The sequence below is a fragment of the Ambystoma mexicanum genome, chromosome 4p (assembly GCF_040938575.1).
Source record: "Ambystoma mexicanum isolate Mex_15411 chromosome 4p, UKY_AmexF1_1, whole genome shotgun sequence".
In the NCBI taxonomy this organism is placed as follows: Eukaryota; Metazoa; Chordata; class Amphibia; order Caudata; family Ambystomatidae; genus Ambystoma; species Ambystoma mexicanum.
This window is the reverse complement of record NC_090927.1, coordinates 71,989,180-72,001,255: the sequence shown is the minus strand read 5'-3', so window position 1 is coordinate 72,001,255 and position 12,076 is coordinate 71,989,180. Positions and strand designations below refer to the sequence as shown.

The 12,076-nt window shown below is 45.4% G+C and overlaps 1 protein-coding gene across 1 annotated transcript in view; it reads left to right on the top strand.

Annotated features, from left to right (window-relative positions):
- The window catches only part of LOC138452766 (vomeronasal type-2 receptor 26-like), a 202,507-nt gene that overhangs the window by 100,880 nt on the left and 89,551 nt on the right, over positions 1-12,076 (top strand). The window lies entirely within an intron of this gene.

Genomic DNA, 12,076 nt, shown 5'->3' with positions numbered 1-12,076 from the left:
CAACTAAGCTGACAATCGTTGCCTCCCAGTTGTGGGCCGCTTTATCTCTAGCAGTATAGTTAGATTACTGACTAGTTACTGAAAATTGTGTTTAATAATACATTTTTTTATATTTTTTGTTGTGTTGAAATGCATTTTCATGTTTATTGTTTGTCATGTCTATGTATTTTGACATTGCTGACCAATATATTTTAGGTATGCATGAGTGTAGTATGGATGGAGTATTTGGAGATACGAATGGGTCTGGTTCAATTGCTTACGGCATTTTTTGCTTAGTTAACACTATTGTACAAATTTGAATTATCTATTTTTCTCGTTCTTATTTTTCTATTTTTCTATTGTGGTTTTATGATTGATACATTATATAATGTGGTAAAAAAAATTTCAATGAATTAAAAGATATCTATTTTACATACATGTTATGGCAGTGAATTGAATTGTTTCACTTTCCAGCGTTTTACAGATGTTTTCATGTATTGCAAGAGAATAGGCTTATTGTAGGCACTGTCTCTACTTGGTCTGCGACCTATACAAGTTTATATATCCCGGCCTTCTAGTTGCTCTCCATATATATGTGTTCTTTCCAGGCACGGCCGTGGATGTATATATATTTTTGCCTAGAGTCCCCCTAATGTTTTTACTTAGTGACACTTGAGTATCCAGAGGGGAGAGCCCATGATCGATAGGCTGTGAGCAATGGATAAAGAGTAAGCCAATGTTCCGGTGCTACAGAGTCTTGAGGGACAGAGATGTCAGGGGTGTGCAGATTGAGCTCCCTAGGGCACTGTGGAGGCCCGTGCAGGCTTTAGGCTGTAGTGGGCATGGCATTGCATGTAGAGCATAATATATTTTATGATTGTTCGGTAGTGGTCCTTCGGGAAAGTCTTGAAAGATCTTGTGTCCGAGGATGATGTGATAGACTGATCCAATAGGGTTTGGCTAGCAGGTGGGACAATAGAGATATTGGGATAGAAGTGGGTCTGACTGGGATGCTTATGGCAGTCTCTTTGTATATAGATGTCATTTATAAACGTCAACCCAAGCTAGCTGCCATTGGATCACTTCACAATGGATAAGTAAACACAAGTGAAATTCAAGGAAAGGTTGGCTGTCAGGAGGGTGAGAGTGGAGCCACTGATTGGTATTTCATGGGGCATCAAACTTATTAAAGGAATTCCTTAAATAGTTTGCTCTTCATTTCTTTCCTGAACGACGGTTAGGATGATGTTGCACCATGCCGGTCCATAAAAGGAGAAAGCCTGTGTTCTGGCTTATATGTTATGATCATCCTAGGACCAGTATGAGCCTGTGCACAGTAGTGAACTTGATGTCTATTCTCTGTTATGGAAGATGCATGGGTGAGGCTGAACCAATTTAGTACAACTTCTGTTGTATTTTTGTTTACTATGCTGTGTCGTCAGGTGAGTCTTCCCGTCCATAATGGGCAGCGGTTAATGCATGGGAGACCAGGTTTCCCCCAGCGTTATTAAGGAATGTATTGAAGCCTTGAGCCAGTTCAGCACCCAAATTATTAATACTTCATTTAGAAAGGGTATAGTCCCAACTTCACTGAATGAGATGGTGTTACTCCTTTGTTTGAGAAACCATCCTTAGATCTAGGGGGCTGTGCTATTTATCGGCTGATATGTAAAGTACATTTCTTGCTAATAACACTAAACAAATCTGAAATAACACCACACCAACAGCAATTATAACAAAATCGATTATTGTGAGATTGGCAATCAGAGGAAGAGAGGTTACCCTTATAGATATGAAGGATAATCTTCTGCAGATTTTAGATTATGGTACAATTGGGCGACTACTTGTGCCAATCACTGATTGCGCCTCTCAAACCTTTCTCACCATCTGGAGTCCCCCACCACATGCACTATCTCTACCAATCCCAGTTCCTCTATTATGCCTTCACCTTAATTTTAACCCTGTGATGTGTCCGCACTGTGCTTTGTTGCATCCCAGCTAGGTCAACAATGTATACATTCCGTAAATACACACAATCTGTGATGAATCTATAGATGTGGTTACTTCTCCCCGAGATATAGCCCTTTTGCATGAGGCCAGGGAGGTGAGGCCGCTTCCCGATAGTCCTCCTGGGGGTAGTAAACAGCAGAAGGATCTCATGAGGAGAGACTCCACCACTGGGGATGAGGACGAACATCTAGGTTACAGCCCTAGGAAACACATCACACCACCACAACTCAGTCCCCTCGTTCTTCGACCAACCTCTTTCATGACAGTAGGTCCATGTATAATTGCCAAACAGAAGACATGAGGGTTCTTGAAATTGAAAACAGTGAGATGAAGAAGAACTAGAGATGAGTTGGTCCGTGGAGTTCTAAAGATGGATCCCATGAAATAGATGAAGGACTCGTACAACAACCAGCCCAGATCTGGCTGTGAACCAGAAATAAAGACCAACAATGGTCCTGTGTTGTTGCCAAGTCGGCTCCGTGGAAGGTGTCTGGGGAAGGAGCAGTTGCACAGTGAAGACTGGAGAGCAGAAACTTCTGGCAGGATGTAGAGGGCGGCTCTCCAGTACCCGAAGTTGATGAATACAGCAACATACAGGCGAGGCAAAGGTACGAGCAGCTTGATAAGAGGTACCATGCAATTCCTACCTCGTATTGATACTTCTGAGAGCCAAGCCACATGGAGTACACACCCGCCGAAGCCCAAAGCAGATGACTGGAGGAAGCAGATGGAAGACCAGCTCCAGTCCTGGAAAGTGGTGCCACCTTACCCAAGGGTCCCTGAAGGTAACTGGAAGTACCTGTGGGCCAGCAGGGACACAGGGAGTGCAGGAGGGTCTCTGGAGCAAGCTGCAAGGATCGCTGGGCTGAAAAGAAGAGAAAAGAGGGTCTGGGACCCCGATGAACAGAGATAAGAGTTGAGAAGGAATCCCCCTCATTGGGGTTGTCAAGTAAAATCCCCTGACCAGGAGGGAAGGGTCAGAAAGGCCCAGAGGAGCCGCATTATGAGTCATCTTCCGCATAATGTCAAAGGCTTGGCAGGAACGTGAACCTAGGAGGCCAGCTATAAGAGAACAGTGTTTGCGGACCCCAACAAGGGACCACATCATAAGTTATCTTCCTCATAGCAGTCCCTGCCAAGAAAGTGAAAAAGTAGGCCGGGGAATGAACAAAAATCAAGGGTCATGGACACAATACAACACAAGTTGCATTGTAAGAAGTCCTGTTCCTCGCGGCAGTTCCAGAGAGAGGAGTGAACCAATAGGTTCAAGTAAAAACAAAGAGGAGAAGAGAAGGAAGATCCATGCCAAGGGAGTCATTTCCCCTGGATTTGGTGGTTGTGTCAAGATATACCAGGAGCAGGGAGTCATTCTCCTGGTATTCAGCAACCAGGAACATTAGATAAACAACCCGGGTAATGAGTCATTCCCCTAGGTATCGTGCCAAACTATACCAAATCCCTTTCAGCCAGGCATTCCCCCTGCCTAGTCTTGTGAACTGTACATTTGAGACTTTCAACCAGGAAAAGCGAGTCATTTCCCCTGGTTTTGGCTAGAAGAACATCCCTGTTTTCTTTGTGACTTTTTGTTACCAGAGGAAGAGAGTCATACTCCTGGCAGCAGAACTTTGAGTTCTGTGGAGTTTAGTTTGAAGTGTAAGTGAAAGAGATTTGACACGACAGAGGACTCTTTAAGTTCCAGACATTCTGACAGGCGCATTGGCATGTTAATTGAGGCAGGGGAACGCCTCTTAGAGTTAAGGAAAGGTAGATTTTCTCTTTTTTTTCTTTGACGAATAAATGTTTATAGCCCAAAACATGCCACATTTGTGTCATTCTCCTCCTTCTGCACCCTTACAATGCATACATACATATTTATGCTTCTGTGACTCTCAGTAGCCGTTGACTATCCTTGTACTGCTTCACTACGGGAGAGCCCCTTTCAATGAGGCCAGGCAGGTGACCCTGGGGGTGGTACTCAGTGGGTGGATCTCATGAGGAGGGATCCACCTAATGGGACTAGGGATGATTGTTTGGGAAGAACGCAGTACACTAAAAATGTATCCACACCTCCCTCACTCTCATAACCTACACCAAACCCTATAATCCTCCACCAGTCCAAGTACTCCTGAAGGGTGGAAGATTTAGTTCCCATAGACAGTACTAGGATGAGGAAGAGTAGTGACTAGCTATATTAAGCATATACAGAAACCCAAAGCAGGCCCACCACTTAAGAAGCGAGTGCACGTTTGTTGGTAAAGCAAGTTTATTGTACAGTCATTCGGGAAAGGCTAGATGATGCTGTAGAGTCAAACTAACCAGAGTCTCCCCAAACCACACACGTTGACAAATAATATATATGATTGCAACAGTTAAAACACTCCCATATATTGTATTACAATCCAACCCCCACATGTGATTGGTCAAGATCTATGCAAAAGAAATCCAAGCTTTCGCCAATTGTCATGTTTTCATTTATCACAATAATCTTAACTCCAATTTTCAATTTGTACGACACACCTTCTTTTAGGATTTATCCATAGTAGGTCGTGACATCATCACATACTTACACACTCATATACAAACATAATTTGTTACAAGACCCAGCTGGCCTGAGACCTTTTAACCCTGAACGTAATTGCACAGGGTTTGCAAGAGCACTTCAAACAATTTGAAGAGGGGAAGAATAAACAGGTTCCCTTTGAAATGGCGATAATCATCTCACCACCCCAACTTGCAGGCATCATTGGAACATTCTAATCCAAACAAATACCAATTCAACATGCATGGCCTCTGGTCACATCCTGAGTAAACAATCAAAACCTGTGAAGTATCTGGGACTCTGGCGTCGAGCATCACTTCACCCCAAGTTCATTGTTGGTCCAAGCAGATGGCTGTATCTCCTGAACAATAAATAACAAACTCCCATGCACTTAAAAATATTACATCTGCGATACTGCAAAGCAATAAAGACCCAGGGCTGGGTTTTTGGCTTGACCATGGGCCTCATTACGACCCTGGCGGAGTGGGTTTACGCCAGCGTTATTCGCGGCGGACCCGTCCGCCCTACTACGAGTTCCCATAGCGCCATGGAGCGTTTTCCGCCTGGTTTTTCCGGGCGGAGAAATCCATGGCGCTACGGGACCTTGATGTTAATTACGCCACCGTATTTTACGGTGGCGTAATTGACGCCTTCCCCACTCCCATTATACCCTATGGGGCAAAAATGGGAATGGGGAAGGGTAAAATGGAGAATGGGGATTTACCGCCCCGCCAAGGTCGGAATGGGGCGGAAAATCCGCCAACCCCCATGGCGCTATCGGCAGCTTTCCGCCGTGCTCCGCGGTGCATTTTGCACCGCGATTTCCGCCAGGGTCGTAATGAGGGCCCATCTGTTTAATGTCACTGTTAATCATTACCTTTCCTTCAGCCTCCAACCCTGCAAAACCAGTTTTCCCAGTCACTTAAAATTCACCTTGCAAATCCCTGACTGCAGAGTCTAATCAATTTAATCAGCACACTGGGCCTCATTACACGGTAGGCGGTGGACCAAGGTGCTATTAGCACCTTGGTCCATGCCGGTAAAATACCGGCACCGCCTTGGCGGAAAGGGGATTTACCGCCCCATTCCAAGGTTGGAGGGGCGGTAAATCCCCTTTCCGCCATTGCCCTTCCCCATTCCCATTTCTGCCCCATAGGGCTCTATGGAAATGGGGAAGGCGCTAAGTACGGCACCGCAATTTTGCGGTGCCGTAATTAGCTCCGAGGTCCCTTAGCGGGTTGGATATGAACGCCTGCAAGAAGCAGGCGTTAAATCCTCCAACCCGCAAAGGGACCTCGTAGTACGGCGGTAAGGGTTAACGGTCACCGTTGCCATTAACGGTGACCGTTAACCCTTACCGCTGCCCGTGTAATGAGGCCCACTGTGTTTCAATTTGTAAATTCCCTGCGTGTGTACATCAGCGCATGCATGTTTAATAACTATTGTGCTTCTTCACAATGGAATTTTCATGACCAGTCCCTTTCTCTACATGCACATTATGAAACTCCTCATCGCCCAGCTTCTAAGCACTTCATAGCACACCACGTCTAGATTGTGTTTATATTTCATTTCAATTTGAACATTTATCTTGCTGCGCACATGCAAATATAAAATGTATCAACTTAACCACAAAGTAACACTTAAAGTAACACATCCCATTCACGTTGACTACGATGGATATATATATAAAATTGCAACATCGCACTAACTTCACCGCAACCCCCAGACACAAATATGGCGCGTGCAACGTGAACCCCTCTTCCTCAGTGGGATCTTTCCCGGCCACTCCAACAAACCCTATGTGGAACATCTCGCTTGAATGCAATCCTTTTTTTGTGAGCTCTTAGAAAGAAATCTAGAAAGAGCTAAATAGCATGCAACAAACAGTTTGCACAAGAGCTTACTGAACTTAGTATAAAAACACAAATGAATTGTTGTGTGAAAGAGACACTTTTGTCATCCTTGAGAAATACCTGAAAGAGTCATTTTAGCCATCCTTCAGAAACTGTTATTTGAAAGAGAAACTATTGTCATCCTACCTAAATTATCCAGGGGAAGGGAACTGCCCTCTGGATCCAAGGATTTCTCCTTGGCAAAGACTGTTTCTGTTGGATTCACCTAATTGCTTTAATTGTGAACACTTTTAGCGAAACATAAGTAAAAAATATTTCCTTGCACCCTTGGTTTTTTATTTTAGTATGATTGTCTGAGTAGTATGTTTTGGACAAAAGGATAGTTTAAATATTTGACGACGAGACACAGGGCCTCATCACGACTTTGGCGGTAACCGTTAAATCCGGTGGTCGCGCTATTACCGCCGGATTTAAGGGTCTGCCAAATCAGGACTTCGGCGGATTTCGTCCCAACTCTTGGCTGGGGGGAAATCCACCGAAAATTTGCGCTATTACCGCCGGCGGAAAATCCGCCGGTAAGAGCGCAAATTGGGGCATTCCCAAATGGGCTCAATGGTGAATGGGGAATTACATTACCGCCAAACTCGTGATCCGGCGCTATTAGCGCCGGGGAGTTCGGCGGTAGGGCTAATACCGCCAAAGTCGTGATCAGGCCCACAGACTGATCTTAAGTTTTAGTTTCCTAAGTAGGAAAACTCTCCATCCAACCCTTTTATTTTAATAAGGATGTCTAATAATAACATTTTACATCTTTCTGTCCGCTTCTCATTTCTGACCCCTCACAAAAGCCTAAAACATGCTACATCAGAACCTTGGGAGAGCCACTGGCCAATCAGTTGGCCAGAAATGCTTGAAGAATAGGTCATTATCTGTCTGTGTTCTTTCCTGTTCACTTTTGCCTCTCTCCAAACTTCTGCCGTTTTCTTTTTTCTCAGCCGGTGCCCTCTCTTATCTGCATTTAGTGGTCTCCGACCCATGGTACTTCATCCAGGCTGCCACCTCCTGGACAGTCTAATGGGCAGTCCTCCTCAACAGTCTAATAATATAAGAACAAACATTTGTGTTGTTTTTTTCATCTAGTAGTGTAGCACTGCATTCCCATGAAAATAAAACAGGTCCAAAACCTTATGCGTACTCCAAAGGAAGGCCACAGGCGTCTAATAGCAATAATGCTCACGTTCAGCATCGGGAAGGAGTGGTAACATCGCAGAGCCCTTACCGACACCCTTGCATCACTTAGGCCCACCTTATCCTCAGGCCGATAGGATGTTACCCACCCTGCCCTTCCTTGAAAGTGAGGGTTACCAGAGACATCAAACCATCACACCATGTCACAACCTCCCTTTTCCAGTCAAGGACAGTCCGGCTCCTAAATACCGCACAATCTTCCTCTGAATTAGATTATGAGGAGAAACTCCAGCGACATGTTTCTTCCTCGTAGGTCTCATCAGTGCAGTGTGGCTGAGAGATTGCCTCTCTTTGACCCCGAGACCAACATCTTTTTTTAGTTATTAGGTCTATACTTTCTGGGGCCTGGTTCCAAAATACCTTCAACTAACCCTGCATAAAATACCTCCCCTCTCAAGCTCTTCGCTCCTTTACTTCTGACTCCCTCGGGGTCGGTAGTTTTTCAAAGAAACGAGCCGGGGGCAGATCTCTGTCTTCGGCTGGAGCCTCCCTTTGGAACATCCTCCCGGCCACCTTGAAACTTGAGGAGAACCATCTCCGATTCCGGAAGCACTTCAAGACCTTCATCTTTTCTTCTGTCTTTGCCCATCTTCTCCCCTGCTGATTTGTTTTCTCTCTCTGCACCATGCTCTTGGCCACCCTCTGTCCTTCGGGCCCAGGTACCTGCTCACCCTCCTGCACTGCCTCCCAGCCACACCTTACACTGAGATCTGTATCTGTACCCAAAAAGTCCCCCATTTGTCTTCTGCACCTATCAGATATACCCTATCTGACAAATCATGCCCTTGCCTCTGCCTGTATTTATTTGTTTATTTATTGTATTTATTTGTTGCACTTATTATTTATTCTGTTCTCTCCTTTGTGCCACACTTTTTACTTCTCCCCATTCCTTGCACTTTCCCCCTTTTTCTTTTTTCCATGTTCTTGAGCGTTCTTAATGTCATTCGGCCTAGTAAGATCGTTGTTTTTATTCTCCCTTCTTCCCCTCCCTTTGCTTGGTCGCGCTCTGAAACACTTGTGTATGAGCGCGATATAAATAAAATATCATATCATATCATACTGCACCCTAATGAGGTCCCTTGCAGAGGAGGAACAAGAGAACACACAGGTTAGAAGACAAATCTTCATTAGGATACATGGATGTAATGCCTCTAGGTTCTAAGAGAATCAAACAACAAAAAAGTGTAGGGGAAATTAAAGTAGACTTTATAAGGACTACTATACCAATAAACTGCCCGGGGCCCAATGATGGGTCCCGGTACCGTTACCATCAGATCAGGTTTTATTGCTATTAGCAGCCCAGATTTTCAATCCTAAACCCAGGGGTCTGACAGCAATGTCCTTTTATTTGAATGAACGGGACGCACGTGCAGCGTCACATTCATTCAAACAAAATACCTACCAGCGATGGCCTGGAGATGGAAGGAAGGGCTCCATGAGGAGACCCTCTTCCATTCCATGACGGCCGGTGTGGATGGAGAGCGGCAGGGGCGTTGTCGCCAAAGGAATCAGGTAAGTGAGATAGGGAGGTGGGAAGTGACCGGATACCAAGAGGAGTGGAGGAGTGGATGGGGTAAGATGGTGGCGTGGGAGAGCAACTTACGGGTTGCTCGGAATCCACGCAATCTGATTGGCTGGCTTCTCCACTGCAGGTGCTAATATGATAAATGTATAAGGCCAACTCAAGGTGTTGCAAGAACTTAACTGTGGGAACATTGATCTTCCCCAGGATTCCCTAACTAAATATCCTTGACCGTCCGAGTTCAGACCTTAGCTCCTTACTCACATCTTGCAGTTCTAAGTCCCAGCAATATCGCACCTTGTTTGCTTCTTGGCATTCATACACTTCAGTCCTGCTTCTGTAGGAAACACTCCTCACAGACTACACTCGTGCATCTCTCCAACTTTCTCTCTAATGCTCACCACTCTACACTCTCTTCATAGTATCCCTTTAGACTTCTTTGCTTCTTCCTACACTGCTGATCACTCTGCTTTCCTTCTCAATCACCAAGGCCTTGGGTTTTGCAACTCTCCTATCAGTTGGATCGCTTCCTACCTGGAAGGCCACTCTTTTAAAAGTTCCTGGTACTCCCTAACATCTGTGGCGGGTCGGAAGAAGGAGGCGGACACTTGACGGACATTATGAGTATCGTTTATTAAAATAATAATAAGGCCCATCTTTCCCTATTGCTGGAGGGGTAGCCCTGCCTATGTAAATAACTCAAGGAGCTCATCAGTTTCAGGATGTCTGAAATGAATATGTTCTCCATCCAAAAAGAATTCTTCCTGACCCTACCACTAGCTTAACTAACTGAAATTACACTAGGATAATGGCCCTCATTACAACCCAGGCGTTAAGGGGTTAACGGCTCCGTAAAAGGTGGCGGCGCCGTTAAACCCTTAACGCCTGATTACGAGGTCCCTTTGCGGGTTGGAGACTTTAACGCCTGCTTTTTGCAGGCGTTAAAAACCAACCCGCAAAGGGATCTTGGTGCTAAGTACGGTGCCGCAATTTGCAGCACCGTACTTAGTGCCTTCCCCATTCCCATTGAGCCCTATGGGGCAAAAATGGGAATGGGGAAGGGCCATGGCGGCATGGGGAATTACCGCCCCGCCAACCTAGTCGGTAAGTTACCGGCATGGACCATGGTGTTATTAGCACCATGGTCCAACGCCAGGGTCGTAATGAGGGCCAATGTCTCCCCTTTTCTGGCTTTCTCTTGTGGCAATGTCTCTACTTAGTTCATATTTCTCTTCCTTAAGATATCTTGGAATAGTCTCTTGAGACCGTTTGGACACGGTCCTGTAGTTCTTTTATAATGTACTTTGTTATACCTTCTTCCACACTTATGTGTCTTTTCTGACTCGTGTAATTCCAACTTCCTTAAGTTGCTTGTCCTTTTTACTTGATTTCAGTTCTCATTGATATTTGGAACCTTCTCTCTCAGGCTCATACACTCAAGATCGCGTTAGCACAGTACCGCTTGAAAGGCTTTGTCTTTAGTATCTTATCAATCGTACTTGAACGAGCTGCTCTTGCTTTCCCGCTATTCCCGTTCACTCCATTACCTCTGTATGTGTACGTGAGCAATGTCCTCTGTGTTCACAGGATTTTGCTTGTACTTTGGATTTCTAGCTCCCTGCTGCTGGCAACATGGCGTTTGCCGGCAGCAGGGAGCTAGAAATACGAAGTATGAGCAAAATCCTGACAACACGCAGAACAGTGCTCTCAAGGATTTTGAGCACTGTCCTCTATGTGTTTGCAGGATTTTGTACACAAATCACCTTGTAAACTGAAATGGCCAATATATAAATACTTAAGTGAACCAAAAATAGTATGACAGTAACTTTGTTTTTTCTATTTGATATGATATGATATGATGTGATAGATTATTTATAACGTGCTTAATACCCGGCTGTTTCTAAGCATGGGCCCAGGGATAGAACTTGTGTTGCTCCGTGTCCTCTTCCTTCTTTTGTTTCTGCACCACCCACTGCAACTCTTTTATTAAGTACCTCCACCCGAGGACAGGTTTGTCAAGTATCCCGAAGCTCTGATACAGCACCAACAGTAAACCACTTTTCAGGTATGCCCTGCCTATCACCAGACACTCACCCAAGTACTCTACATGGCCCCATCTCTTATAACACCAGCATCCCGGATAGCTCTTGAAACCCTTTTTCACAGTACTCCCCTCACCACAAATCACTCACTGTCCACAGATAGACTTCCTTTACAAGGGCAGCCCACCATGCATTCCAAATATTGTCACACATTGGCCGCTGCCTACAACCCCTGCCTTTCTGTTGGGCCACTGCCTTTCAAAGTTAGACCACTCGTTTGGCCTTAAGTCACTGCTGCCCAGCATTTCTTCTCACATTTAACGTACTTTCCTGTAATCACACACTGGGCGTCATTACGACGCTGGCGCTCACGTAATGAAGGGTGCCGGTACGGGACCGGCACACTTCATTACGTGAGCGCCGATTACGAGGTTCCCTTTGCAGGACCCAGACCAGATGTCTGGTAAAACCAGATGTCTTTTCCGGGTCCCGCGAGGGGAAAAGGGAGGTAATAACGGGCCATTTGTAATGTGCCCGTTGTTACCTCCCTCCCCATTCTCCTTGAGCCCTATGGGTGCTCGAAGGGGGAATGGTTCCTTCAAGGAGGAATAACCAGGTCCTCCAATGTTGGAATGACCAGGTTATTCCTCATTGAAGGAACCTGGTAATGGAGCCCGGTTTGGAGGCAGCCATGGTGCTATTAGCACCATGGCTGCCTCCAAACTCGTAATGAGGCCCACTGTCTTTTAAAGTTGCCCTGCTCACTGTGGTCTTCTTTATCTGCCTGTTGTCCTGAAAGTGCATTCAATTTGTGCTTTTGCATAAGAATCAGGTGCTGTTGGGCGTAGTTGGCCCTACGCATTTTGAGAAACCTGTGGGTATT